General features: G+C 36.0%; 1 long non-coding RNA gene across 3 annotated transcripts; it reads right to left on the reverse strand.

Moving 5' to 3' along the window:
* Positions 1–2,171: 2,171 nt before the first annotated feature.
* On the reverse strand, positions 2,172–23,206 carry LOC146545677 (uncharacterized). 3 transcript variants are annotated; one of them, XR_014880871.1, is made up of 4 exons: positions 22,957–23,189; positions 21,984–22,335; positions 6,856–6,913; positions 2,172–4,809 (listed from the first exon to the last, which is right to left on the reverse strand). It is a non-coding gene; the product is annotated as an uncharacterized LOC146545677 (long non-coding RNA). The 3 variants fall into 3 exon arrangements; XR_014880872.1 differs by having other exon boundaries at positions 6,856–6,880; positions 22,957–23,188; XR_014880870.1 differs by lacking the exons at positions 2,172–4,809; positions 6,856–6,913 and having other exon boundaries at positions 21,758–22,335; positions 22,957–23,206.
* Between the last annotated feature and the right edge of the window lie 2,368 nt (positions 23,207–25,574).

Raw genomic sequence — 25,574 nt, forward strand, 5'->3', positions numbered from 1 at the left:
AAAAGAGGCTCTTGAACAAGGTGCCCTTGCAAACATGTTGTGCAGAGGCTTGCAAATTCTTCTCCAGTTGATATCTGTGCTTTGTAAACTCTCACCAAATAAGACTTCAGTTGCAAAAGTCAATCTCCAAATTGAGTTAATGAACTTTTGACTTACTGCATAGGTTTAATATGTTAATTAAAATTAACTTCTCCACCCTGGGCAAGATTAAGTTGGAGTTAATTATACACATGATGCATGATATGAAGAGGAATCACGCACAAGGGGGAGCATATATTAGGCAGACCAGGAAGGCTGTAACCTGCAAGTATTTCAGCCAATGAGTAAAGAAAGAGGGACAATCATAGAACCATAGAATCAGAGAGTCATATGGGTTTGAGTTTGAAGGGACCTTTAAGATCATCTTGTTCCAACTCCCCTGCTATAGACAGGAATGCCTCCCTCTAGACCAGGTTGCTCAAAGCCCCATCCTGCCTGGCCTAAAATGCTTCCAGGGCATTCACAGTCTCGCTGGGCAGCCCATTCCAGTGTCTTACCACCCTCACAGTAAATAATTTCTTCCTAATGTCTAGTCTGAATCTACCTTCTTCCCATTTAAAACCATTTCCACTCATCCTGTCACTACATGCCCTTAAAAATGCGGTTGGGAAATAAGGATAAGAGGATGCTGCATCTCCAGTACTTTGAGAGACACTGTAGGGGGAAATGTCTCCATGGAGTCTCCCTTTATTCAGATAGAGAAAACTTAATATTCTCCTCTCTTTTTGGGATAAAGAAAACTGAGCAAGCCTATTTGAGCAATTTTTTTTCCAACAGACTGCAGAATAACAATAATGAAATTACTTCATTTGGATTTGAAAATTCACGTATGTATATCAAAATTAAATTTGTATTTTAATACAATTTGTAGGTGGGAAAGAAATGGCAATGCAGATGGTGGACATGAAAAATGTCCAATATCACATTGTTGATTTTCACTTTTCTTCACTGCAAAAAACTCTGTAGTGCTACATCCTTGATTCAATTTACAGATTATTTGATAAGGGATGAACTAGAAATACTGTAGGAATACTACTTTCAATATTATTTTCCACAAAATCAAATCTCAAAAAAGATAAAATTCAGTATATTCAAAAGGTGAAAATTCACAGTGTGTGCAAGAATTCTGGACAATTTCACAGGTTTACTCATGAGCCTAAGTTAAACTCCTTGAGAGGAATAAAATATTTATTACTGTTGGCCTAATCTTTTTTTGCAGTAATGTCTACAGTAGCAAATTGCATACAAATATAAGAAGTATATTTATAGGATGACCCGTATAACATTAAGTTGTCTATTAAAACATACACATATTTATGTACTTAATCCTGTAAAGATGGAAAATACAAATGGTAAAAAGAAGCAACAGAGTTCTCTAAGACAATGTGAAAGTCTAAAGACAGGATAGACAACCTTCTTATAATTGGAGCTGGTTGTGATACATGTTAAATTTATTCTCTAAATTATTTTAGCAAATCTGTCTATATTGTTAATGAATATCATGGTACTTACAGAGCCTGACCCCACATTTATGCATATTGGACTATAGTCTTAGTGCATGATGGCTTACTCTTCATAAAACAAAGATAGAATCTATTGAGTTTTGCATTCAAGTTTGAGGCTAAAGCACTCATCCAGAAAACGAGATAATTGGCTTAAGCTTTCACACTACTCTGAAGGGATTCATACAGTTCATTTTCTATAAATTGCATAACCATTAAGATTGTAGTGGTTTGCCGTTTACTTTGAGACAACTCCTAGTGCTGACAATTAGATTTATGGGAATAAGAGAAAAACAAGCAAATAAGCTTAACTGCAAATTTTTACTGCAAGAATAGCAGTTGTTAGCTTGGGATCCTAATGATCCTACTGATATAACTTCTAGAACATCACAAACAAAATGAATTTTGGAGAAAAACAAAAGATTGTGAGCAGTACATAAGGAACATTTTCTTTTAAGTTATGTACCCACAAGGCCAAGGTTTCAAATTTGTACATTTAACATTGTAGAAGTTCAGTATAGCTTCAGAAAAATGCTTTTGTTATCATATCTTATCCAAAATATTGGTTACACCATGCCTTTCTTGTTTTAAACAGGAGGATAATACTTAAGGATGAGCAAAGTTAGGTGAAAGTGGTTGGAATTCAGGCATCTATGTGAGTTTTCTTTCCAATCAGGATGAAAAAATAGATACTTTTATATCATACTTGGTCTCATTCTACAAATCATTTACATAATAGCCTGCACTAGTTAGACCATATCTGAAGTGCTGTGTCTGGGCTCCTTCATTCAAGAGAGACATGGGCATACAGAGAACTAGTTCAGAGAATGGCCCAAAATGTGATTGAAGAGTTGGAACAGTGGATGTTTGGAATGCTGACTGAGTTGAGACAGTTCATTATGGAGAAGAGAAAGTTAAAATGAGACTTTATCAATGTTTTTTTAATCTAAATATGTGAAATGAGGAAATAAAGATGAAAGACAGACTTTTCTCATTGATGAGTAGACAAGATTCAGTCCAGAGCAACCTTCTACCTGACCTTGAGTGAATAGAAGTTTGGACTAGATTATCTCCAGCGGTGCCTTCCATCATGTGATTCTGTAATTTTGTTTGACTTGAAGTATCAGTTTTTCCTCTGTTGACTCAAAGAACTTGAAGAACAATAGTTCAGATGTAGATTTATAACACATTCATTGTAACATATGAAACTCTTTTTTTAACAGTATTACTGTCCTCCTTTTTTTGTTAATTTTTTGAGGAGTACTTCTCACCAAGCACACATAAGTAGGATATACACAATTACAAACACAAACCCATTATTCACTTTCCATCACACACAAAAACCAGCCAGGTTTTTGCAGTGTGTTGAATTTATATATGGTGTTCTCAGCAAGACAATGAGATGTATTTGCTGCCTGGAAGACTTCTATCAGGAAGGAATGGAGTGATATCTCCTTGCAGATCATCTCACCATATTTGTTTAGTGGTGTGAGCCTCAGATGCACAACAGACCTGGACAGACTAGAGAGTTGGACAGAGAGGAACATGATGAGGTTCAACAAGAGCAAGCGTAGAGACTTGCACCTGGGAAGAAATAACCTCATGCATCAGTACAGATTAGGGGGTGACCTGTTGGTAGAGAACTATGCAGATGACCAGGGGTCAACAAGATAGCCATGAGCCAGCAGTATGCCTTTGTGGCCAAGAAGGCCAGCGGCATCCTGGAGTGCATTAAAAACAGCATGGCCAGCAGACTGAGGGAGGTGATTCTCCCCCTCTACTTTACCCTGGTGAGGTCACATTTAGACTACTGTGCCCAGTTTTGGGTTCCTTTGTTCAAAAAAGACAAGGATCTACTAGAAAGAATCCACAAGAGCTGAGGGCCACAAAGATTATTAAGGACTGGAGCAGTTCCTGTTCAAGGAAAGGATGACAAACCTGGCACTGTTCAACCTGGACAAGAGAGGGCTGAGAGGGGATCTAAAAACTATTTATAAATACCTAAAGTGTGGGAGTCAAGTCAATTGGGTCAGACACTTTGGTGGCTTGCAGGAATAGAACAAGGGGCAAAGGGCAGAAATTAGGACACAGGTCATTCCATAATAACACAAGGAAGAACTTCTTTACTGTCAGAGTGATGGAGCACTGCAACAGGCTTCACAAAGTTGTTGTGGAGACTCCTTCTCTGGAGATATTCAAGCCTCATCTTTATGCCTTCTTTTGCAACCTACTATAGAGAACCTGTTTTTGCAGGGAATTGGACTTGATCTCTAGAGGTTCCTTCCAGCACCTACAATTCTGTGAAGAGCTGAACTTTGTGACATTGGTGCATGGACTGCTAAACCCTGCAAGGACATCTTACATCAGGGATTATAGGGGGGAAAAAAAAAAAAAAAAACCTGTAACATAGTGGGAGATTTTGTTCTCATTCTTTTGATAGAGTCCAGGCAGCTCTCTGGATCAAGATTGTTATGATACAGCAAGAAACATGTTTCTGCATGTCCTGATTGACATTCTGCTGAGAAAACTGTCACATCTTTACTTGAAGCACTAAGGATCAATATATATGCCCTGATTCAAATATGTATTAAACACTACAGGCAGAAGTCATTCATTTTAAGTTGCTTTCTGAGACCTGAACATCCGAAGTCTGCTGAGGTCTCATTAGACTTGTGAATCTCACTTGTGTCATATAAAACAAAATATCAGCTGCAGTTAAGTATTGAAGTCCAAACTGTGTTTTATATGGCTCTGATTATCAACCACACAATCTTTCCACAGCTGACACAGATTTTATTCTGAATTTTCACTCAATATTCTGTGTGTGAGAAATATTGAACTCTGTATGCTTAAATGTCAGCTCTTTTCATTGCCCCATCTGTAAAGTATGATACTTTTTTTTTTTTTTCCCCACAACAGCAATTTTTTGCAGTTATATATCAACAAAGTCTCCATACATTTTTCATGCTACAATTAGTATATTTTATGTTATGGGCAAAGGAGCACAACTTATACGGAAAACTAAACATTATTTTTAGTCTAACAGTAGTTCTGTCTAATCATGAGTTATTATTAGCCCAGTTACATTAGTACTTACAGTTTATACAGTTAATGTGATGCATACACCAATCTTGAAGCAGTTACTTCTTCCTCTATTGTTATGCTCAATCTTTCAATGCCTTCATATGCCCTGAGATCACTCGCTTCAGCTGAGATAAGTGTGATGCTGAGAGCAGCTTGTTTCTTCCTCCTTTATTCTAGGATTCACCTAAGGTAATTTTCATGCATTTGTTACAATTAAAATCACATACAAACTTACTATATATTGTTTGTTTTATAACAAATCTCTTATTTTTTTTTCTCAGTTTACCCTAAAACTTTTTTTTTTTTTTTTTTTTTTTTTTTAGTGTGGCTCCAAGAGCTGTGTAATCAAGCGCTTATTGAATGCTTATGCCCTTTGAGCCCACAGTACAGTCCTGAGCTCATACTTTCAAAGTTCCTGCTATCAAGAACTGTTAGTTACAAGTATATACATATATCTAATATATATATTGTATAAGATTATTACACCATGCAATTGTACAAAGCTAAGCAAAAGCTAAAATAAGTAGACAAGTTTATAGTTAACTACTGTTACAGTGAAAGAAGTGTAATGAAGCTCTTAGTGGTTAAAGCTCAGATGAAACCTATACAATTTGGGGCCTCTATGATTACCTAAGTATGGATTCTGTTACAGCGCTGTATTTCTAGGCTACATATACTATATGTATAGAATGAATTCACATAGGAGAAACCAGTATATGATCTTTCTGTTTTTATCTTAAGTGAATAAAAATACTCGACAGATTAAATAGAGGGCATGATTTCTTCTAGTGTTTCATGGCTGCTTTTCAGCGTTGATCTCCTTTGTTTAGGCCCTTTGCTTAAGGGTACTGAGAAATGCTATGCACACAATCTTTACCCACTGTACATATTCATAACGAGATAATAGGGTCCTTTTGAGCCCTAAAACTGGAAAATATTGCAAGTCCAATACCAAAGTTATATTTTCCTTTTTGTACAAATTTGACTAGATACTAAATAATGTGCACTGTTTTCACACTTTTAGCTCAGAAAGCAATTTAGTTGAACTTTGTAAAACTCAAAAGAGTGACTAAGTAAACTAAACCTTCCTCAGTGTCATTAGAAATTGGTTTATATTTCAAGACTGTTGTTGTTTCTGTTGATTTTTTTTTTTTTCAAATGCAAAAGAATTAGGAAATACCAATGAAAGAAGTGGCAAGTAGGTTTAAAAGCGAGCAAAAATGCAGCATTTCCCCAAATTACATATAAAAATAAAATCTGGAGTTCTTTTTGTGATGCTGAAGTTTGGTCAAAGTGAAACTGGGATAGATCTCAGAAGAGAAATACCACAAGGACTCCAAAATACATTTAAAAAAAAAAAAAAAAAAAAACAAAAAAAAAACAAAAAACAACCACCAGAACTCAAGATTTATAGTTGAAGTTTCTTCTCGCCCCTACGCACCAATTTTAAATCACTTAGAGTCAGGATAGTGAACTATATTGGCTTTTCCTCTGACCAAGGCAGACTTTGACCATGTTTTTTTGTTTTGTTTCATTGTCTCTAGTAGCTAGCTCTAGGCTATTCTACCCATCATAAGAACCACTGTGAGATAGAGATACCTAGGTAACAAACTCTTAGTTTTTGAATTTTGTCTGCAAGTCAAACACCTGCAAACATTGTTGCATCAAAGCTGTATTTATCAAACACTTCAAAAGGCAATTAAAATAATAGATACTTTCTAGCTAAGTGTGCATATGCTAATATGATAGCTATTAATTTTTTTCATTCATTTCAGAAAGATTCAAATTATTTCAATTTCACACGAAAGAAAAGGAAAATATATATATATATATAAAATAAGCATGAAATAAGGTGGAAAATAAGTATATCTGCACTAAAATAGAGTGAAAAAAGTTTTGGCAGATTTTGATAACTGCCTTGGCAATATTTATTACATCCATACATCTAGAGGTAAGCAGTAAAAATAGTTTTATTTAACTTCTAGATTCTCAGCTCCATATTGCTCACTCATTTCATATACAGAGCTCTTAGCAATAATATTGATGAACATTTTAGAGACAACATAAAGCTACATATGATGTACAGGTCTATACAAAGCACAAAATATCTATTACATTTAGCAGAAAAAAAAAAAGAGAAATCTCAGATTTTCACAAATCAAAAGAACGATATGCTTATTTGTATGTCAAGATATAGATGTAGATTCTTTTCCAACAGTTAGTTACTTACTTATAGTCCTGATGGAGATTCAGACCTAGGAGGAATCAGACATGGTTATGTTGAACGTCTGTAAGTGATAAAAAATTCTAATAAGAATATAAAGCATATAAACCAAAGTAAATATCTGTGATATTTTCATTTGAATTTCCGTGCTTTAATTTCCTGGTTTATTTTTCTCCAAAGGCGGAAGGTTACTTATTAATTATTATTGTTATTATTATTATTTTATTAGATAAGTGAAAATAAGCTTATGGGCAAAAAAATACTTCCGTCCCACTATGCTTTTGAAGATATTCTGGGAAATATTCAAGAGGCTCTCATCAGTTGCTTTTATATTTTTTCATTTATTTTGTTCATTTGATTTTGTTTGGTGTTTTTTGTTTTTTTTTAGTTGGTTGCTTATTTTTCTGCTGTTTCTTTTGAGTTATAATAACTTATTTCACAGTGTTACTTTTTGACATTTGTATTTCCCTATAGTGAATTTTAAACGTGTTTCTTAACTATTCTGATCTGATGCACTGCTACCCTTTAGCTTTTCTTCTGTTATTTGAAGAGTGGTGAATCTTCACACATATGTATAATAATGCTTAAGGCAAATCAGCAATTGCAAGTTTAATAGCTGCTAAGAGCAAATTTATACAAAATGCAATTACTGGAGTTCAAAGTCTGTTCTTCTCCCTTCCAGTGAATCATAAGTTATTCATGGTCTCTCTTGTGACACATTGTTATTCATCCTATCCCCGTTCAGCAAGAAATGTACTTTTGTTCAGAGAATTTTCAATTGGCTTTTTGCTCTCGCCTTAAGCCAATCTCCTGAAGTCAAGGTAACATTTCTATTAAAGGTAACTGCTGCTGAACCAGCTTCTATGAGGAAAAACTAGATTGAACAATACAAATACTGTCATTGAGTGTTTTTGTTTTTTCATTTTCATTTCTAATTAGCATTTAAAAAAAAAAACTGAAAATATAATCCAAATGCACGTGATCACTTTTGCCATTGAAGTCATTATTATTCGTTCTAATACTAGATTAATTGCATGTTGATCACAGGCTGTATTCTGTCTTCATGACTTTCAAATTTCAAAGGTTATTCATATAAAGCAAAATAAGAATCAATCTTTAACACTCCAAATTAATTTCTGTTACTTTAAAAACATTAGGTAGAAATTGAAAGAATGGGAACATTATATAGGTTAGTGTGATAAACTATCTGCAACCAATATCCTTTCAACCCTTAGCAGCTAAGAGTCAACACAAAGAGAGGAAGGAAGAACTGTGCAGTATTTGGTTTTGATTTGAAGAAGTAATTAAAGCCAAGATCTGCACGTATCTGGTGGAATTCACCTAGAAAGTGACAGAAAGCATCAAGACATTCCCCTTTGTCTTCTTTATCTGTGTGTGAAGAGACTTCTCCAACTAGCCTTGTATTCCACAGCAATCTCTGGGACAAAAGGTGTGTTGGGAGCAAGTAAACGACCCCTCCAAAGAGCAACAATGGACTGACAGTGGACTGTCTTGGTGCTAGAAGGATACTAGAAGATTGAAGATTGCCCAATAAGGCTATGTCTGTTGGGCAATCACTGGGGGTGGATAGAATCATAGAATCAAAGAATTTCTCAGATTAGAAATGACCTTAAAGATCATCAATACCAACCATGTCCTGACCATACCACCCTAACAGCCCTCCACTAAATCATGTCTGTAAGCACCACATCCAAATGGCTTCTAAACACATACAGGGATGGTGACTCAACCACCTCCCTGGGGAGCCTATTCCAATGCTTTACAACCCTTTCTGTAAAGTTTTTTTTCCTGATATCCAACCTAAACTTATCCTGGCACAATAAGGTCTCCCTGCAGTCTCCTTTTCCCCAGACTAAACAGCCCCAGTTCTTTCAGTCGCTTCTTGTAGGGCATATGCTCCAAGCCCTTCACAAGCCTTGTTGCCCTTCTTTGGACTGCTCCAGCACCTCAATATCCTTTCTGTACTGAGGTGCCCCAAACTGAACAAAGTACTTGATGTGAAGCTTCACCAAGGACACTGAATTTGGGAATGTAATGAATGTGTAATACATGTGAAAATATATATCCTGTTCACAAACGATCAATGGGTGGAGCACTCTTGCAGAGTTATCTTGATGCTACCTCAGTGCTGCCAATAAAGAATACCTTGCTTAACAGTAACAAAACATTACTGTTAAGTTTCTATGCATCGATTTCTTTGAATTAGTTCTGACTCCTTTAATGAGTCTTCCAACAGAGTTTTGAAGAAAAAAAAAAGCCACGTGAAAAAGAGCAGCTGATTACTAGCATTTACAACAAGATGTTCATATGCATAAATTTAGCAGCTGTTATTATGCATCGAGTTATGAATTTTATTATAGATGACAATCACAAAATTGATACAATAGTTACTTTAAAATATTGACTTATACATTTAATAAAATAAGGAAAATCTTCTGTGGAGGGTATTTTCTAAGATGGGTAACTAAAGTAATTTTTTATTGTTTATCCTATTTAACAGGAAGTGCAGAAAAACATTAAATCCTTCCCAGTCTTTGGAGACTCCTAAAAATGTATGTTGTTTCGCCTTCTTTATCCAATTTTATTAATGTATTTTCCTGTATGAAAATGTAAATATGTGAATTGTTTTATAAGTCATTTGTAATAATTTAATTTTAAATGGACAAAAATACTGTCTTAAGTAATGAGGAGAAAGCAATTGACTTAAAAATCTCTTCAAACTGTTTCCTGAAAAAAAATATTGCTCGTCAATGCAGATGGATGTGTTTCATGAGTATAGTAATCAATAGATCAAGATATGAATGATCTCTCCTACAGACTGTTGAAGATGCATATGGATGACCTCGTAGGTCTATGAAATTATATTTTGAACAAGTCAGGAAAGAAAAGTAAGTCACTTAAGTGACTTACACTATAGTGAACTGTACTTTAGGATGTTGAATGTGAACCATAACTTTGTGCCATTATGACAGGGAAGAATACTCTGCATACTAACTGAGATTATTTAAATTTTTTTTATGTACAATTTGATAGCCCTGGATGCACATAAAAAAACATCCACATTGTATTGAAACCACTTCTTCTTTAGTTCGGGAATTTTCAGGGCTCTAATTGCACCAACAGGTTGTGCAAACTGTTCCCCCACTCCTGCGTGCTTAGCTACCAATGCTTAAAGACGGATTCAATATCAAGCAGTGAGAAAGCTCTCTGAGAAGTTTTCCTGGGGTCTCTTCTCCAACAAGAGGAGTTACCCTCGTTCTTGGTCCTTACACAAGCTACATTGCAGCTCTTGTCCTCAGCTGAATACCTTCACAGTGTGAACACTGATTTCCTGGGCTTGACTTTGTGTTTTTCTTATCCATACAGATGTGCCTAGTAGTCAATATTCTCAGTTTAACTTGCTTTTTTATTGGGTTATCTCAAAGCCCTCCACTGGCAAATGGCCAGGATAACAACATGACAATCAGTATGTGAATGTAAGTGATGTGTGTTCAGTATGCACACTGAACTCTCTGGAGGGACATTTCTCCAAAGCTAATCATGTTAAAGAGGACAAACATCAACTATGTTAAATAGCAATTATGGGTTTACAAAGAATTCTGAAATAGAGAAGTCACCTTGATGAGAAGCATAAGGTTTTATTAAGGCTGGGAGGCATGGTAGAGAGGAAGCAGCAGCCATGAAATAGATATAGAATCCCTAGAGTTGGAAGGGATCTTTAAAGGTCATCTAGTCCAATTCTCCTGCAATGAAAGGGGACATCTACAGCTAGATCAAGTTGCTCAGAGACTAGTCCAACATTAATTTGAATGCTTTCAAGGATCAAAGATGCTTTTCTCATCTCTGGGAACCTAGTCCAGTGCCACGCCACCCTTACTGTAAATAACTTCTTATATCCAATCTAAATCTCTTCTCTTTTAGTTTGAGGCCATTTCCTCTGTCCTATCACAACAGATCCTGATAAAGAGTCTGTCTTTTTGCTTCTTACAGGCTGTCTTTAGATATTCCTCTAACAGCATGCCCCTGGGGTACCCCTGTACTGTCCAAGCTCCATGTATAATCCTAAGAGCAGACTGCAGCCAGTAATGGGCTGATCTGTCAGCACAGCATATAGGCACTTTGATTTGAGCTTTGAAGAAGCATGTAGGGCACTTTGAGCTGCAGGGAAAGTTCCTGGGGCATCTCCTTACTTACAGGTGCATCAGTAGTCAGGTGAAGAAGGGAGGCAGAAAAAGCTGATGCAATGCCCCACAGAAGGGATAAAGACAAGGCTGAAAAAGGAGGTGATAGCAATCTGTGTGTCATGGGAAGAAGGTGCGCGCACATGAGCTCATGTGTTTGAGGGAGCTGGTTAAAAATTAGTGGTATTTAGAAATATTTAGGTATCTGTTCACATCTTGTAAGTATCTAGTACTGTGATTTATCTGTGGTTTATCTGATCAATTACTGATTGAAGTACTAACGAATGCTGATGAACAAATAATTTACATGATAAATAATCAATGGTTTGAACCTGATGGATATTTTCTCTGCAATAGTTATCTCCTTTTCTTATTTGGGCCCTGTGGGATTGCTCCCCTCACTGGGAGCTGAGGTGCCATCCTTAACTGAATCCTCCTCATCCCTTGAATCAGCTCTTTCTTTCCCTGCATAGAGACATACTGACAGTTTGTATAAGTTTATGAAATAGAAATCATGCACAGATTAAAAAAAGTTTTATTTTGCTGTAAAGGGTTTGGCTATTTAATTTTAGAAATGTATGATGATAATATTCTTGTTCTGAGAAAGTTATTCCTGTGATCTTAAAATCAGATGTTTAAAATAAAGCATGTATCATATGCCATATCTTATGATATATTAGAGGCAAAGCCAATTTTCGAAGCTGAAAAAAGTAATTTTGAGAATATGTTATTCTGTACATTTAAAGACAGGATACAAGAGCTAACTCAAATACATCTTCCTATTATAATGGCTTGGGTTTATGCCTAATGACTCATGGGTCATCTCAGGGGTGCATAGACTCCTACATTTACAGTTAAGGTTACTGAAAGATTTGATTCCAATGAATCAAGACAGAAATTGGATAAATACAGCAAGATTCTGGAACATAGGCCTCTGAGATAAAAGTGATATCAAATAATTATTGATGTGATCAGTTATTCTATAGAAATATAACTTCTAATTTGTTTTGTAAAATTTCATCTAGGTTATGTAGTACAGTGATTGTGATGTTATCATCATCGAAGTGTGTCAATGTATTTTCATCTGTACATACAAATATCCATTAAATTTATATAAAAATATATATGCTTCTATACATATACATAGGATCACATTTCTGTATTATGGCAAGATTATTTGTTATTCACAATTGATAAATTAATACTCTGTGGCATGCCATGTAGATCTAAAATACATCACCTCATGAGTTAGTGATAGTCTACCAAGAAAACCTGGACAGTATCCAGTTCAAACAACAGTTAAAACAAAGTAATCAGAATTGTTCACCACTAGTAATTAATTGTTTTCCTCTGAAAGTAACCAAATAAATTTAAATAAACAAGTTTTGATAACTTCTATTAACATAGTGTTATTATATTAATAACAATGGCATATAAATGAGAAAGTAAAATGCACCTCTGCAGATGTTCATCTATGAAATCTTTGCTACAGGTTGCGAATTGAGATTAACACCAGAATGGGGATGTATGCAGAGTGAGCAATCTCAAGGCAATAGCAGAGGTCTTGCAATTTCAAACAGAGGAGAGTAGTAGATGGCCTAGGGTTATGCATATAAATGATCAGTCATTGTTTAATTTGAAATTTAGTCTGGAAACAAACTAGTTTGGTAGCGTAGCAAAAGAGATGATAAAAGCAATGCTGCGTATTTGTCTTAATTGTGTTGCTGAAGCCATCAGTTACTCATTTAGAAAGGTAGATCCAGAATAATGATGGAAAAAATGTATACCTCAAAGGCTGGTGAAGAATAACAGGAACCAACTGTCCTTACATCAACCAACTGTCTGCCATGTATTTCATTCATATGTCTGTGTAAACTGCAAGGCACTATATGGGGAAGTGCCTTAAGACTGTGTAATTAAACCTACAAAAAAAAACTACCAATTGTGCTGCCAGTTTACTACAGGTAGAACTGATCATTCCGTTATACTGTACTACTACATATGGAAGCACTAATTTTGATACTATTGAAGGGAAATACTCTTTTACTACCTGGTTTTGTCCTAATCATCCCAACTGGTCATCCCATTTTTTCTATTTGTCATTTTTATGTAATAATCCTTTCCATTATTTCTGAATAAAGGGAAAAATAATAATATTCCAAATACCATTTTAACATATATTCCCATTTAAAACATGATTTCAAATCTCCTGGAAAATTATCACTGAACTCAATAATACTTGAATATATTTCTTTTTATTCTGTTTCTCTGGTTCTCTGGTCTCGAGTTTTGTTGATTTTTTTTTTTTTCCCCCCTTTTAAAGTAGATTTAATCTTCCTTTCTATAGTTGAACATTTGGCAGTTTCATCCATTCATCCAAGACTTTTTTTTTTTTTTTTAAGTTTTCCACGGGGGGGGGGGGGGGGGGGGGAGGGGGGAAACAAACAAGGTGAAGAGATACCATCTTCTTGCATTAAATATTCGAGATTTTATTTTTAAAATCTACAGTTAAGTTTTGTATGTGAATTCAGTCTTTCTAAAGCATTTTACTACATTCACAGACATAAAACATCTTTCCTAAAACTGAATGATTATAAAGCTTTGAAAGAATGGCTAAATGTATTCTCTATCGACAATACTAATTTCTAGTAAAGTGTAAGAAGTTAAAGAACCTGGAAACAAGTTGAACAGGAAAAAACTGAGGCACTGTAATGCACAGTCTTGTATGGAAGATTGAATAATGGTTAATATTTCATAGTTTACTCTCTAGTTATATTAATACCACAAAACTGTCTTCATCCTAAGTTAGAATGTTTTCAAGTTTAGAATAGAAAACTATAGTGTTACAAACATTTCACATTTTCTACATTTCTTTTTCTTGCAAATATATCCCTATTGGGATGTCTATAATAGATTACACATTTTCTTTAATTAGTTTTGTCAATAGTATCATATTTAATCACAGTACTCATTGATTCTCTTGGAATTCTATATTGATCTTATACTGAATTTGTTATTACTGTATCACTTAAAGTCAGCAAGTAATTTTGTTAAAAAACTGATAGCACTAACAATATCAATGGTAAAAAAAAAGATCTTAGGTAAAGTTATCAAATTATAACTGAGTTTATGGTAGTCTTTGCTAGAAAAATGGTGTCAGTTTATGACATCAGTTGTGAAACTGAGTTTTAACGGTTTTACTCATTATTTCTCTCTTTACATATGCCTCAGAAAGGAAAAAAAAAAAATCAAGAAAAAGTGTTTTTGCATTTGCTTGGATGTACTTTAGCAAATTTTACAATCCAAGAGGCAATAAAACACAGAAGAGGAGGAGAAAGGGGAGAGAAAGATGGAGAAAGAAAGGAAAGAAATAACAGAACTGTATTATCCTAACTGAAATATTCTGCAACAGGTCTGCTGGTTTTGTTGTTGTTACTGATGTTTGGTTTTTTTTTTTTTCCATTTTTCTTGCATACATATACATATGGTCTAAACATACTTAAAAATCAGTCTTCAAGGACTTTAAGATCCCAGACAAACCTGAGTATGTTAGGTCTCATAGTCAGTTTAACAAATTGTGACCTCTTCATGGGTCATCAAATTACATAATTTGTTCCTTCTTGGAATATGTTAGCACCTGAAATGTTAGGCATCTGAGTGCTCCAGATGATTATGCTGACTAAATGGAGTTGCTCTCTTAGACTCTCTTGAGTTTGGTTAATGTTTCCAGTAACAGTTCTTTGAGACCAGCAGCTCTGTCTTCAGAAACTCTCCAATCCTCATTTGTAAATCAGATAAAAATATTATCAGATAAAAATATTAAAACCACATACTGCTTCTGTGTATATTGCTCTAGACATGTCTTCCCAATGTAGTTAGCAAGTTCTTGGTGTAAGGAACTGCTATCAGTAACATATACTAGCACCTTCATCTCTCTTATTCAGAAGATAAAATATTTAAAATGTTATCTAAATGGTTCATGCCAGTGCTAGCAGCACACAGGATTTTAGAAAATGAAATCAAAAAAACACAAAGCATAGAATAGGTTGATGAAGTATGATAACATACATCAACGATTACATTTCTGTGCTTGCATAAGCCTCTCCTGGACTAACTTGCTATGCAGATATTTCCCTGTTGTCTGACAGAGTACATCTGTACAGTTGTTTCTGCCAGTATCCTTATTGTGCATGAATATTTTACAAATGAAACAATTAAAAAGGATCATTTTTGTGCGTTTTTGTTGTTGTTGGTTTTGTTTTGTTTTTTTTTTTTTTTAATGTGCTGATGAGCTGATGATGTGGTGGGTTGCTATCAGAATAAGGAAGAACACTCACATGTTCTCTTTCTGGATGCAATTAGTATGTCTTGCCTAATTTTACTGAGAAGATAAGATTTCCCCACACACTTTTTATCTATAGGTTAATTCAGTAGCTCTGAAAAAAAAAAAAAGGAAAAAGTAGGCAAAATTAGGTCACTCTTCATAATAAGGCTAGTTTTCCTGAAGACTGTCTCTCAGGTTGCAACTGTTATTTCTAAAATCATGTTTATTGAACAATGTTTTAGTGATCATGTCAAAGAACATTTTAATCTCTTCATGTTAAAGTGTGTAAATTTTTTAATTCAGAAACAGAAATTGCTTCATTTATTTTTGGCTGTATTATTACAATTAGGCTCCTTTTATACACTATTTGAGACTTGTAAGATATTCTGTTAACATCAGTGTCTCAAAGCTTGCTGGGGACACAGATGGACTTGTCCGAGTCCAGGCAAGTCCTGGGCAAAGGTTGTGAAATCCTTTGTCTGGAGAACTTTGATAGACAAGGCCAGGGGCAAGGAGAAGAAGATAAGCTACAGCTAAATAGCTGTGAAGCAGTCGTTTGTGTGGACTTATCTCAGGATGATGGCCATCTCAGGGGATACTCACATAACTCTTGCTCAAGCGCCCAGGGATGTCACGTAGGCAGGAGGAAAAGGAGGATAAAAGGAGGAACCAAAAACCATGAGGGTAGGTGTCTGCCATCAGATCCCTCACCACAGAATTCCTGCGTGCTGGCGGACTCCCCTGGGCCTGCTACCTGAGTCCTGCTGCTTCCTCCTGGATCGGCTCCACGACTTCCTTCTGCCACCTGCTTGCTGCCCAAGGCTGGCCACGCTGCTTCTTTCTCCCCCCCTGTTGCTTCTACCTCGGACCACCGAAACGTCGTGCAACGGGACCGCTGCTGGATCCTGGCGGTGACTATCGCAATTCTTGCTTCTTTATTCTATCACCCTCCTTCCCTTCCCCGTCTCCCTGATTAGGATTATAATAAACTGGTCAGACCAACATTTGAACCGTTGTTTCTTAATCTCACGCCGGGTATATAATATTAAAAGAACCTCATCTCCATCCTATAAATCGGAGCGAGACAAGACCACTGTCTGTTATCATTTGAAAATTGAAGATTGTCAGCATTCTTTTTTAAAAAACAATGAAGTAACACTTCATTTCATGAGCTCTGTTATTTGCCAGTGGGATTTTGAAGAGAAATTCTAATTTTTGACTTCAAAAATTTCAAACAGTTCAGATTTGACTTACTTAACTTTGCTTTTCACTTTTTATATTTTATATTTTCCTAAAACACACAAGTGTATCCAAATAAAACTTAAGCAGTGGTTTTGTACCTACAAGGAAAATAATAAAGCTAACAATGAAACCAAAATATTTAAATAATTTCTAATGTAATATTTCTTCTCTATTTCATAACGATCAAGCAATCAACTATTTCAACAATTGCACATTTGATCCAGCTACACTACAAAACAATACATGAGATAATTTTGAATCATAGAATTATAGAATGGCTTAGGTTGAAAAGGACCACAATAATCATCTAGTTTCAATCCCCCTGTTACATGCAAGGTTGCCAACCACTAGAGCAGGCTGCCAAGAGCCACATCCAGCCTAGCCTTGAACGCCTCCAGGGATGGGGCATCCACAACCTCCTTAGGCAACCTGTTGCAGTGCATCTTCACTCTGTGCGAAAAAACTTTTTCCTATTATGTAACCTAAACCTCCCCATCTCGGTTTGAAGCCATTTCCCCTTTGTCCTATTTCTATAATCAATAAATACAAAGATGTTATAATTATGAAATAAACAAGAGAGTTTGACAAAACAGATTATAATAACAAAAAGAGAACGGACAGAATGCTTACCCCTACCTTGGGCTTGGTGGAAAACTCCAGAGAAGAGAACCTTCCTCATTGGCAGTCAGTTCTTAAATGGGTCTTAGGAGAGGTGGAGCCAGGCTCCACCCCTTCCATCAGTACAGGTGAATTACCTTCACCTGTGCTCCCATAGCTGACTCATTGCTCGCCTCAGGTGATCAGAGGTTCAGGCCATGATTCAACAGTTCCCATACACCTACCACTGTCCACCCTTATAAACAGCTGTTCCCCCTCCTGTTTATATGCTCCCTACAGTATACATAATACAGTATCCATTGTTTTGGTCACGCAAAGAACTGTTACAAAAATAGGCATATACTTCATTTGTATACATCAAAATTAAACTTAAGCAGAATAATGATTTGTGGTTATTAGAAAAAAAGATGCTTCCTTTTTGTTCTGAGGCAGTCATTTATAGAAGTGAGGTGAAACTATCTGCCTGTTTTTTATCAATTTACTGTAATTTCCAGAAATCTGAGATAAAGCTACTGTTGACAGTTAAGTGAAATGTCATTCTAGGCTACTAATCTTACGCAATATTTCACTAATGTCAACACTGCTGATGTACAGAAAGAAGAGATAAGAAATATTCAAGGCAGTTATTACCAATAAAATGTATACAATTGGTGAAATTGTAACTGTTTCTGCACTTGAAATACTTGAAATACTGTATTTATCAATCTAAATGTTTGATTTAAAATTAAGATTCACTTCTGAGACTATTATTTGGTTAGGATGGAATAAGGCAACATAAGAAATAATAAAGAAGAATACAATACTCTTTGTTAAGATAGTTCAGATATATTAGTGATGTCTACTGTGCTAATTTGAAATATCTTCTGACTTATGTAGCATTAATTTTTTTATCAAAGTGAAGTACCTGGGGGATGGCAGCCAATCTGCAAACTCATCTAATAGCATATAGAATAGCATAATGTTCTGTATTTATGGAAGAAAGTAACGTTTTTCAGACATGCTACAAATCCATCATAAATAACTGTTAAAAGTATAAAGAGCTTAAGCAGTGTGTTTTTTGTTTTTTTTCCACAGCCTACGTGCATATATAAATTTGTGCTTGGCTTTTTGAGTCCAAATTGCTGTCTCTTATCTATTTACAGATACACGTATGCATAAACAAAGAAACAAAATTCAAGTGAAATAGCCAGGTTTTTGTCTTTGCACACAGTATGCTTACATTATAAAAATGTTTCAGCACAAATATGCATTCTTTAGAATAATTTTTAAAAGGAAAAATCGAATGCATGAAATAAAGAAGAATCTTGAGGAAAAAATATAGTAGATAACTAGATTACATGCACTGGGCAAAATATTTTCATACATTTACTGGAAATTTTGTAATGCATTTTATTGTGACTCACTGGACCTACTGAAGACAGCTGTATTTGTATGCATACCACAACTATGCATTTTTCCTCCTTGAGTAAAAAAGCTACATGCATCTGAGACAGTCCTTATAGAAGTGTAAAAGTCTGCATTAGCTCATATGATTCTCATTGTTTGAGCTTTTCAGTTTTCCTCACAAAAACTGGAATTACTTGATCAATTTTATCCCAGATTTGGCAGAAATTATATGGACTTAAACAATTATAATTGAAATTTTGATATAATTTATGAAATGTAGCAATAAGGGAAGAAGAGACAGAAAATAAAATACCAGCCAGTCGGAAAATAAGACTTCTATAAAATAAAATAAATGTTTATGCAGCACCTGTAGCAATCAATCATTTTAAAACGTATAATAAATTTCATATATATATATATGATATATATATATATATGTACCTATACATATACATATATACACACGTACACACACACACACACACATATATATAATGTATATATTATTATATGTATATGTTAGGAGAATATATATATTTTTTTCTTTCAGTGTTGTAAGTAAATGTTTTTAATTGGGCTTCACATATTCATATTTGTCCTTCATTGTTTTGATTCTCATGGCAGATTTCTGCAAATAATCATAGTGGCCTGAATATGGTAGCCAAGATTATTTGAAAAAATGAAATACAGGTAAAAGCAGAAACTAGATAATAACAATGAGTCAAACATCCTAGCAGCTAGGCCTAGGAAATCTGGCTTCAATATTTTCTGTTTCTGTAAATTTACACAAGAAAATAAGCTAGTACTTAAAAAATTATTGTCCACACATACAAACTTATTAGGGATAAATAAAAGAGCAAAATGAATTAACACACACACAAAAATGAGACTACAGAAAAGAAAGAAATCTATTTTCATCGTTATTTTACATGTGAAGTATTTTAAAATAAATATAGATGATAAGATTTGAACCCCTAAATGCATATTTCAATTATTCCGTAAAAAATTAGATGTTTCTTATTGCATCATGAGCCACTGTTATAATAATAAATCCAGGATGTTATTAGTAGTTAGCTATACAATTCTATAAAATTATTTTTTTAAAAGATATATTTTTAAAAAATGTCGTATACTTGTAGTAAACATTAATTTATAAAGCACGGGATAACTGATATAAATATTTCTACGCTTTAACATGTTCATATATAAAATGTAGAAGAAAACTGATACTGATAATATGACTTCATATTTACTTGACAGAAAAAAAAATTGATCCAACAAAGATTTCATAATATGAGAAAATAAATTGTTCCTATTCTATAGCATAATTATTATGGAAATGAGTTATAGAATCATAGAATCATAGGAATCATAGAATGGCCTGAAAAGGGTTGAAAAGGCTTGAAAAGGACCATAATGGTCATCTAATTTCAACTCCTCTGCTATGTGCAGGGTCGCCAGCCACTAGACCAGGCTGCCCAGAGCCACATCCAGTCTGGCCTTGATTGTCTTCAGGGATGGGGCATCCACAACCTCCTTGGCCAACCTGTTCCAGTGTGTCACCACCCTCTGTGTGAAGAACTTCTTCCTAACGTCTATCCTAAACCTCCCCTCTCTCAGTTTAAACCCATTTCCCCTTGTTCTATCACTATCCACCCTCGTAAACAGCCATCCCCCTCCAGTTTATATGCTCCCTTCAAGTGCTGGAAGGCAACAATGAGATCTCCACAGAGCCTTTTCTTCTCCAAGCTAAACAAGCCCAGTTCTTTCAACCTTTCTTCATAGGAGAGGTGCTCCAGCCCTCTGATCATCTTAGTGACCCTCCTCTGGACCTGCTCTAAGAGCTCCACGTCCCTCCTGTACTGGGGGCCCCAGGCCTGGACACACTACTCCAGATGGGGCCTCACAAGAGCCAAGTAGAGGGGGACAGTCATCTCCCCCTCCTTGCTCACCACCCCTTTTTTAATGCAGCCCAGAACACAGTTGGCCTTCCAGGATTCAAATGTACACTGCTGGCTCATGTCCAGCTTTTCATCCACCAGAACCTCCAAGTCCTTCTCTGCAGGACTGCTCTCAAGGAGATCTTCCCCCATTTTGTATAAATACCTGGGATTGCCCTGACCCAAGTACAGCACCCTGCACCTGGCCTTACTGAACCTCATTAGGTTTTCATAGGCCCACTTCTCCAGTCTGTCCAGGTCCCTCTGGATGGCTTCCCTTCCTTCCAATGTATCAACTGCCCCACTCAGCTTGGTGTCATCTGCAAACTTGCTGAGGGTGCATTCAATGCCATTTCTATGTCATTGATGAAGATTTTGTAGAGCGCCGGTCCCAAAACTGACCCCTGAGGGACACCACTTGTGACCCGTCTCCACCCCACACAGAACCATTAGTCACAACCCTTTGGCTGTGACCAGCCAGCCAGTTCCTAATCCATCGAACAGTCCAGCCTTCGAATCCATAACTCTCCAATTTAGAAAGAAGGATGTGGTGAGGGACCATGTCAAAGGCCTTGCACAAGTCCAGGTAGATGACATCCACTCCTCCCATCTACCAAAGCCATCACTCCATCATAGAAAGCCTCCAGGTTGGTTAGGCATGATCTACCCTTGATGAAGCCATGCTGGCAGTCTCTAATCACCTCTTTATCTCATATCTGCCTTAACATAGCTTCTAGGAGGATCTGCTCACTGGCCTGTAGTTCCCCGGGTCTTCCTTTCTCCCTTAGAAATGGGAGTAATGTTTCCCTTTTTCCAGTCACTGAGGACTTTACTAGACAGCCATGATTTTTCAAATTTGATGGAGAGTGGCTCAGCAACCACATCAGCCATCTCTTTCAGAACCCTAGGATAGATATGGCCCAATGGACTTAAACACATTCAATTTCCTGAAGAGTACTCAGACTTTTTCCACAAGTTATCTCTGTGTTAATTGCATTCAAGTTTCTTGTTAAAGTTTTATCTTAATGTCTTTAATACTCTGCCCTTAAAAACTGATTCAGTTTGTTAATAGCAGCTTGTTTCACTCCACTTAGTGAGTTTAGGGGGAGATGAATCTTTTTCTATCTCCTACATCACCCCTCCCCAAGTCAGCAAGGGGTCACTACAGAAATGGAGTCAGCCTAGGCACAAAGGAATAATGATTATTAATTTATTGACAGCTTTCTTAACAACAACTAATAATAGCAAATACTTGGAGGTAAAATTGGCTAATTGGCTAATTCTGATTAATAAGGGTTACAGGTAAGACAATGTTAGGTGATGGCTGCTACAGAGAATTAAAAAATAAAAGAAGAGAAAAGGTAGAAATTGGGAAAAGAGAGACAGACAGATATACAAGGATAGCAAAGGAAAGCAGCTCACCATTCCTGCCTATATACAGTGATGTCTTGGTGTCTGGTGCTGATCTTCTGTAGTGAGGTTGAGTGGTTCAGTTGCTGAATGCCAGTGACAGTACAAACTCTTACTTATAGTCCAAAGTGGTCAAGCCTGCTCTTTTGGAGTGACAGCTTCTGGCTTCAGGATCTTGTCAAGAACTCCTTTTTTCCTGTCTTCCAGACCTTGCTAATTTAAGTCAGCAGACGAGGAAGGGAGATACCAGCTTGTATTTTGCCTTCACAGAACACAGTGATATCATCTCCCAGTCTCCAGCATCAAGTTGGTTTCATTTGCTTCCAGGCCAAGTCTTCAGCCATTTAATACTCCTGGACCCATCCTTTTGAGAGCAAAGAACACCAAAGAAATGCTTTCAAATGTAAAACTGTCCACAAGTATTACTGATTACCTCATATTGATTTGAGATACTTCTTATCAGACTCAAACAGACCTATAGCCTATTTATAAAGGGGATTTTTTTTCTATGATTTGAGGAAAAAAGAAGAGAAATTATGCTTTTTCCATTGTAAAAACATGTTTGAAATGTGGATTCAAATTTAAATATCTAATCATACATGAGGTAGCTTCTTGCAAACTATCTGTTAATTTTTTCATACACAACTATCTTTGCAGACTTGTGAGATATGATTCAGTCATAAGAGTCTCTCAATGTAAAAAAAAAAAAAAAAAAAAAAGTAATATATGTGTCATGGAGTTAACTAGATCAATTTATGCCTGTGACAGGGGGGCAGTAGGCCCCTGCCCTCCTCCCCCCCCCCCACAAAATGGGAAGGAAGGAAGGGAGGAAAAAAAACAGCAGCAACAATCTATGGAGGAAAACTTATTTTACTAACTATGATATCGGAATGCAAGATAACACAATATAATACAATCTGATTGAAATTGAGACTAATAAATCAAATAAGATAGGAGAGAGAGAGTTCCTGAGACCGAGTCAAACCTGAAAAGCTTGGAACGGATAGGAAAGCACCCTCCAGCTCCCACTGCCAGGCAGTAAGAGACCGCCCCACCCGGAAGGGCCAGATCCCATGAATTCTGTAATGTATAGGGATAGGTGCCTGGAATTGGAGCATTAACACTTTATCTCCCAGTACACTACATGATGTTTTGATGCGGAATACTGAAAACCAAAAAAAAACAAACAAACATAAAACCATGACACTATGGTAAATTCGAATCTTCCCAGGCACAGAGATGAGGCTGATTTGAAGAAGTAATTAAAGCCAGGGTCTACACATAGCAGGTGGAATTCATCTAGAATGTGACAGACACCATCAAGACATTCCCCATTGTCTTTCTTATACGTGTGTTCAGATACTTCTCTGATTAGCCTGGTATTCCACAGCAATCTTTGGGACAAAAGATGTGTTGGGAGCAAGTAAATGATCTAACTAAGAAGGACCAACAATGGGCTGACAATGGACCATCGTGGTGCTAGAAGACAACAAAGATCATCAAATAAGGCTATGTCTGTTGGAAAATGATCAGGGGTGGATAGGATAATGAATTTGGGAATGTAATGAATATGTAATACATGTGAAAATATATCCTGTTCATGAATGATCAACTGGTGGAGCATTCTTGCAGATTTATCTCAGTGCTACCTCAGTGCTACCAACAAATAATTCCTTTCTTAACAATAACAAAACATTACTGTTAAGTTTCTATGCATCAGTTTTTTCGATTCAGGAACTCACCAGTCTGTAGCTCCCTGGACCTTCCTTTCTACCTGTCAGGGAGTTAACTAGATCAATCTATGCCCGTGACAGGGGGGCAGTAGACCCGTGGGACCCACACTCCCCGAAAATGGGAAGGAAAAGGAAAAAGGGTAGGAAGATGGAAGCTGGGCTCAAGAGGAAAAAAACAAAAACAAAAACAAAAAATAAACAAAAAAACAGAACAATGGCAATGATCTAAGGAGGAAAACTTATTTTTCTAACTATGATACCGGAATGCAAGATAACACGATATAATACAATCTGATTGAAATCGAGACTAATAAATCAAATAAAATAGGAGGGAGAGAAAGAGAGGGTTTTCCAAAAACCAAGCACACCTGAAAGCAATGGCTTGGAAGCACCCCCACACTCTCTGCCAAGCAGTGCATGAGAGCAAAAAAATGAGGGGTCAGATCCCATGACTTCCGTGACATATCTTCTCTGGCCATGAGGTGCTCTGGGATATGCAGTTCTTCTTCTCTTTTCAGAACCAGGTATCTGGAATATTAACTCCTTAACTACCCGTGCTTTGCATGATGTTATGATGTGGAATACCATTAGCAAAAATTACAAAGCCATGACACTATCCTTCTTAAAAATAAGAGGTTTATTTCCATTTATTCAGTCACTGGAGACAACACCTGACAGCCCTGATCTTTCAAATACGATGAAGAGTGGCTAAACAATGGCATCAGAAAGTTCCTCCAGAACCTGCTTTCCTATAATTGTAGTACATAGACTTGTATGTATCTTCTAGGACTCTATGATACTATTACTTACCATAGTTTTTTGGCTGGCTAGCTATAACTAGGTATCTCCAGTAAGCACTCACTCTAAAATAAGGTTCAGACTTCTATAAACAGGGAGAATAAATTATAGCCAAGAAAGAGAGGGAAAAGGACAGCAAACTTTGTATGTGAATAAGTTGAAAGAAGACATTTCAGAATTTGGTTATACACTGTCCACTATACAATGAGATTAGTTGTCAGTGTTAGCAATTGCCTCACTCATATTTGACATGTTGAATCTTAGCAGTGCGGCTGTGACTAACCAGATCACTGTGAGAATTTTTATGTGAAAGTGAATAGCACAGCGCAGAGAAGTCAGGAGAAAGAGCAGAGGCAGAATAAAATGTTTCAAGTAGTGTGGCAAAGTTTGATAAATTTCATTACATGGTTAAAAGTGGAGAAAATTAACTCACTGATAATCCAAAAATTTACTTCAATTTTCCCATGGTTTTGGGTGGAAACTTTACCTTTTATTTTGAAATTGAACTTACACAGCGTTGTAAGCTGTCATCTTTTGGAAGAGTGGTTCCGTAGTCAAAACTGTAGTCATAAAAATGAACTGCAAATTCATTAAAATAGTCTAGAGATATGACCAGCTCATACTAATTGCAAAGCTAAATTGATGTGCAATCAGTGAAAAATTTATTTGGGGAGAATTCAAGATCAGTACACAAGTTGAAGGTCTTTACAGGTCAATCTAGTTAGAAAAAGGGAACATTATCTTAGGCACTGAAAAAGAAATTCCTATATTGCAAACCATAACTCTGCTCATTAAGTAAATTTGAGCTTGATTTAACTCACATATTTCTTTCCATGGGGAAAAAAAAAGAAAAAAGAAAAAAGAAAAAAAAACTTAGTTAAAATGATTACTTATATGTGACATAAACTGTTTTGCTGTCACTTGAGGGTGTTGCACAACAGTTCTTATTTCAAGACAGTATTGCTAGTACATTTTTATGCTTCTTTTTGTTTGGGATTTGTAAAATTGAATCCAACTTGTGTAACTTGGGATATAAAATTATTTTTCCAAAAGAAATAATGCTAAATTAATT

Source organism: Meleagris gallopavo, chromosome 1, assembly GCF_905368555.1.
Source record: "Meleagris gallopavo chromosome 1, MGAL_WU_HG_1.1, whole genome shotgun sequence".
Taxonomy (NCBI): domain Eukaryota; kingdom Metazoa; phylum Chordata; class Aves; order Galliformes; family Phasianidae; genus Meleagris; species Meleagris gallopavo.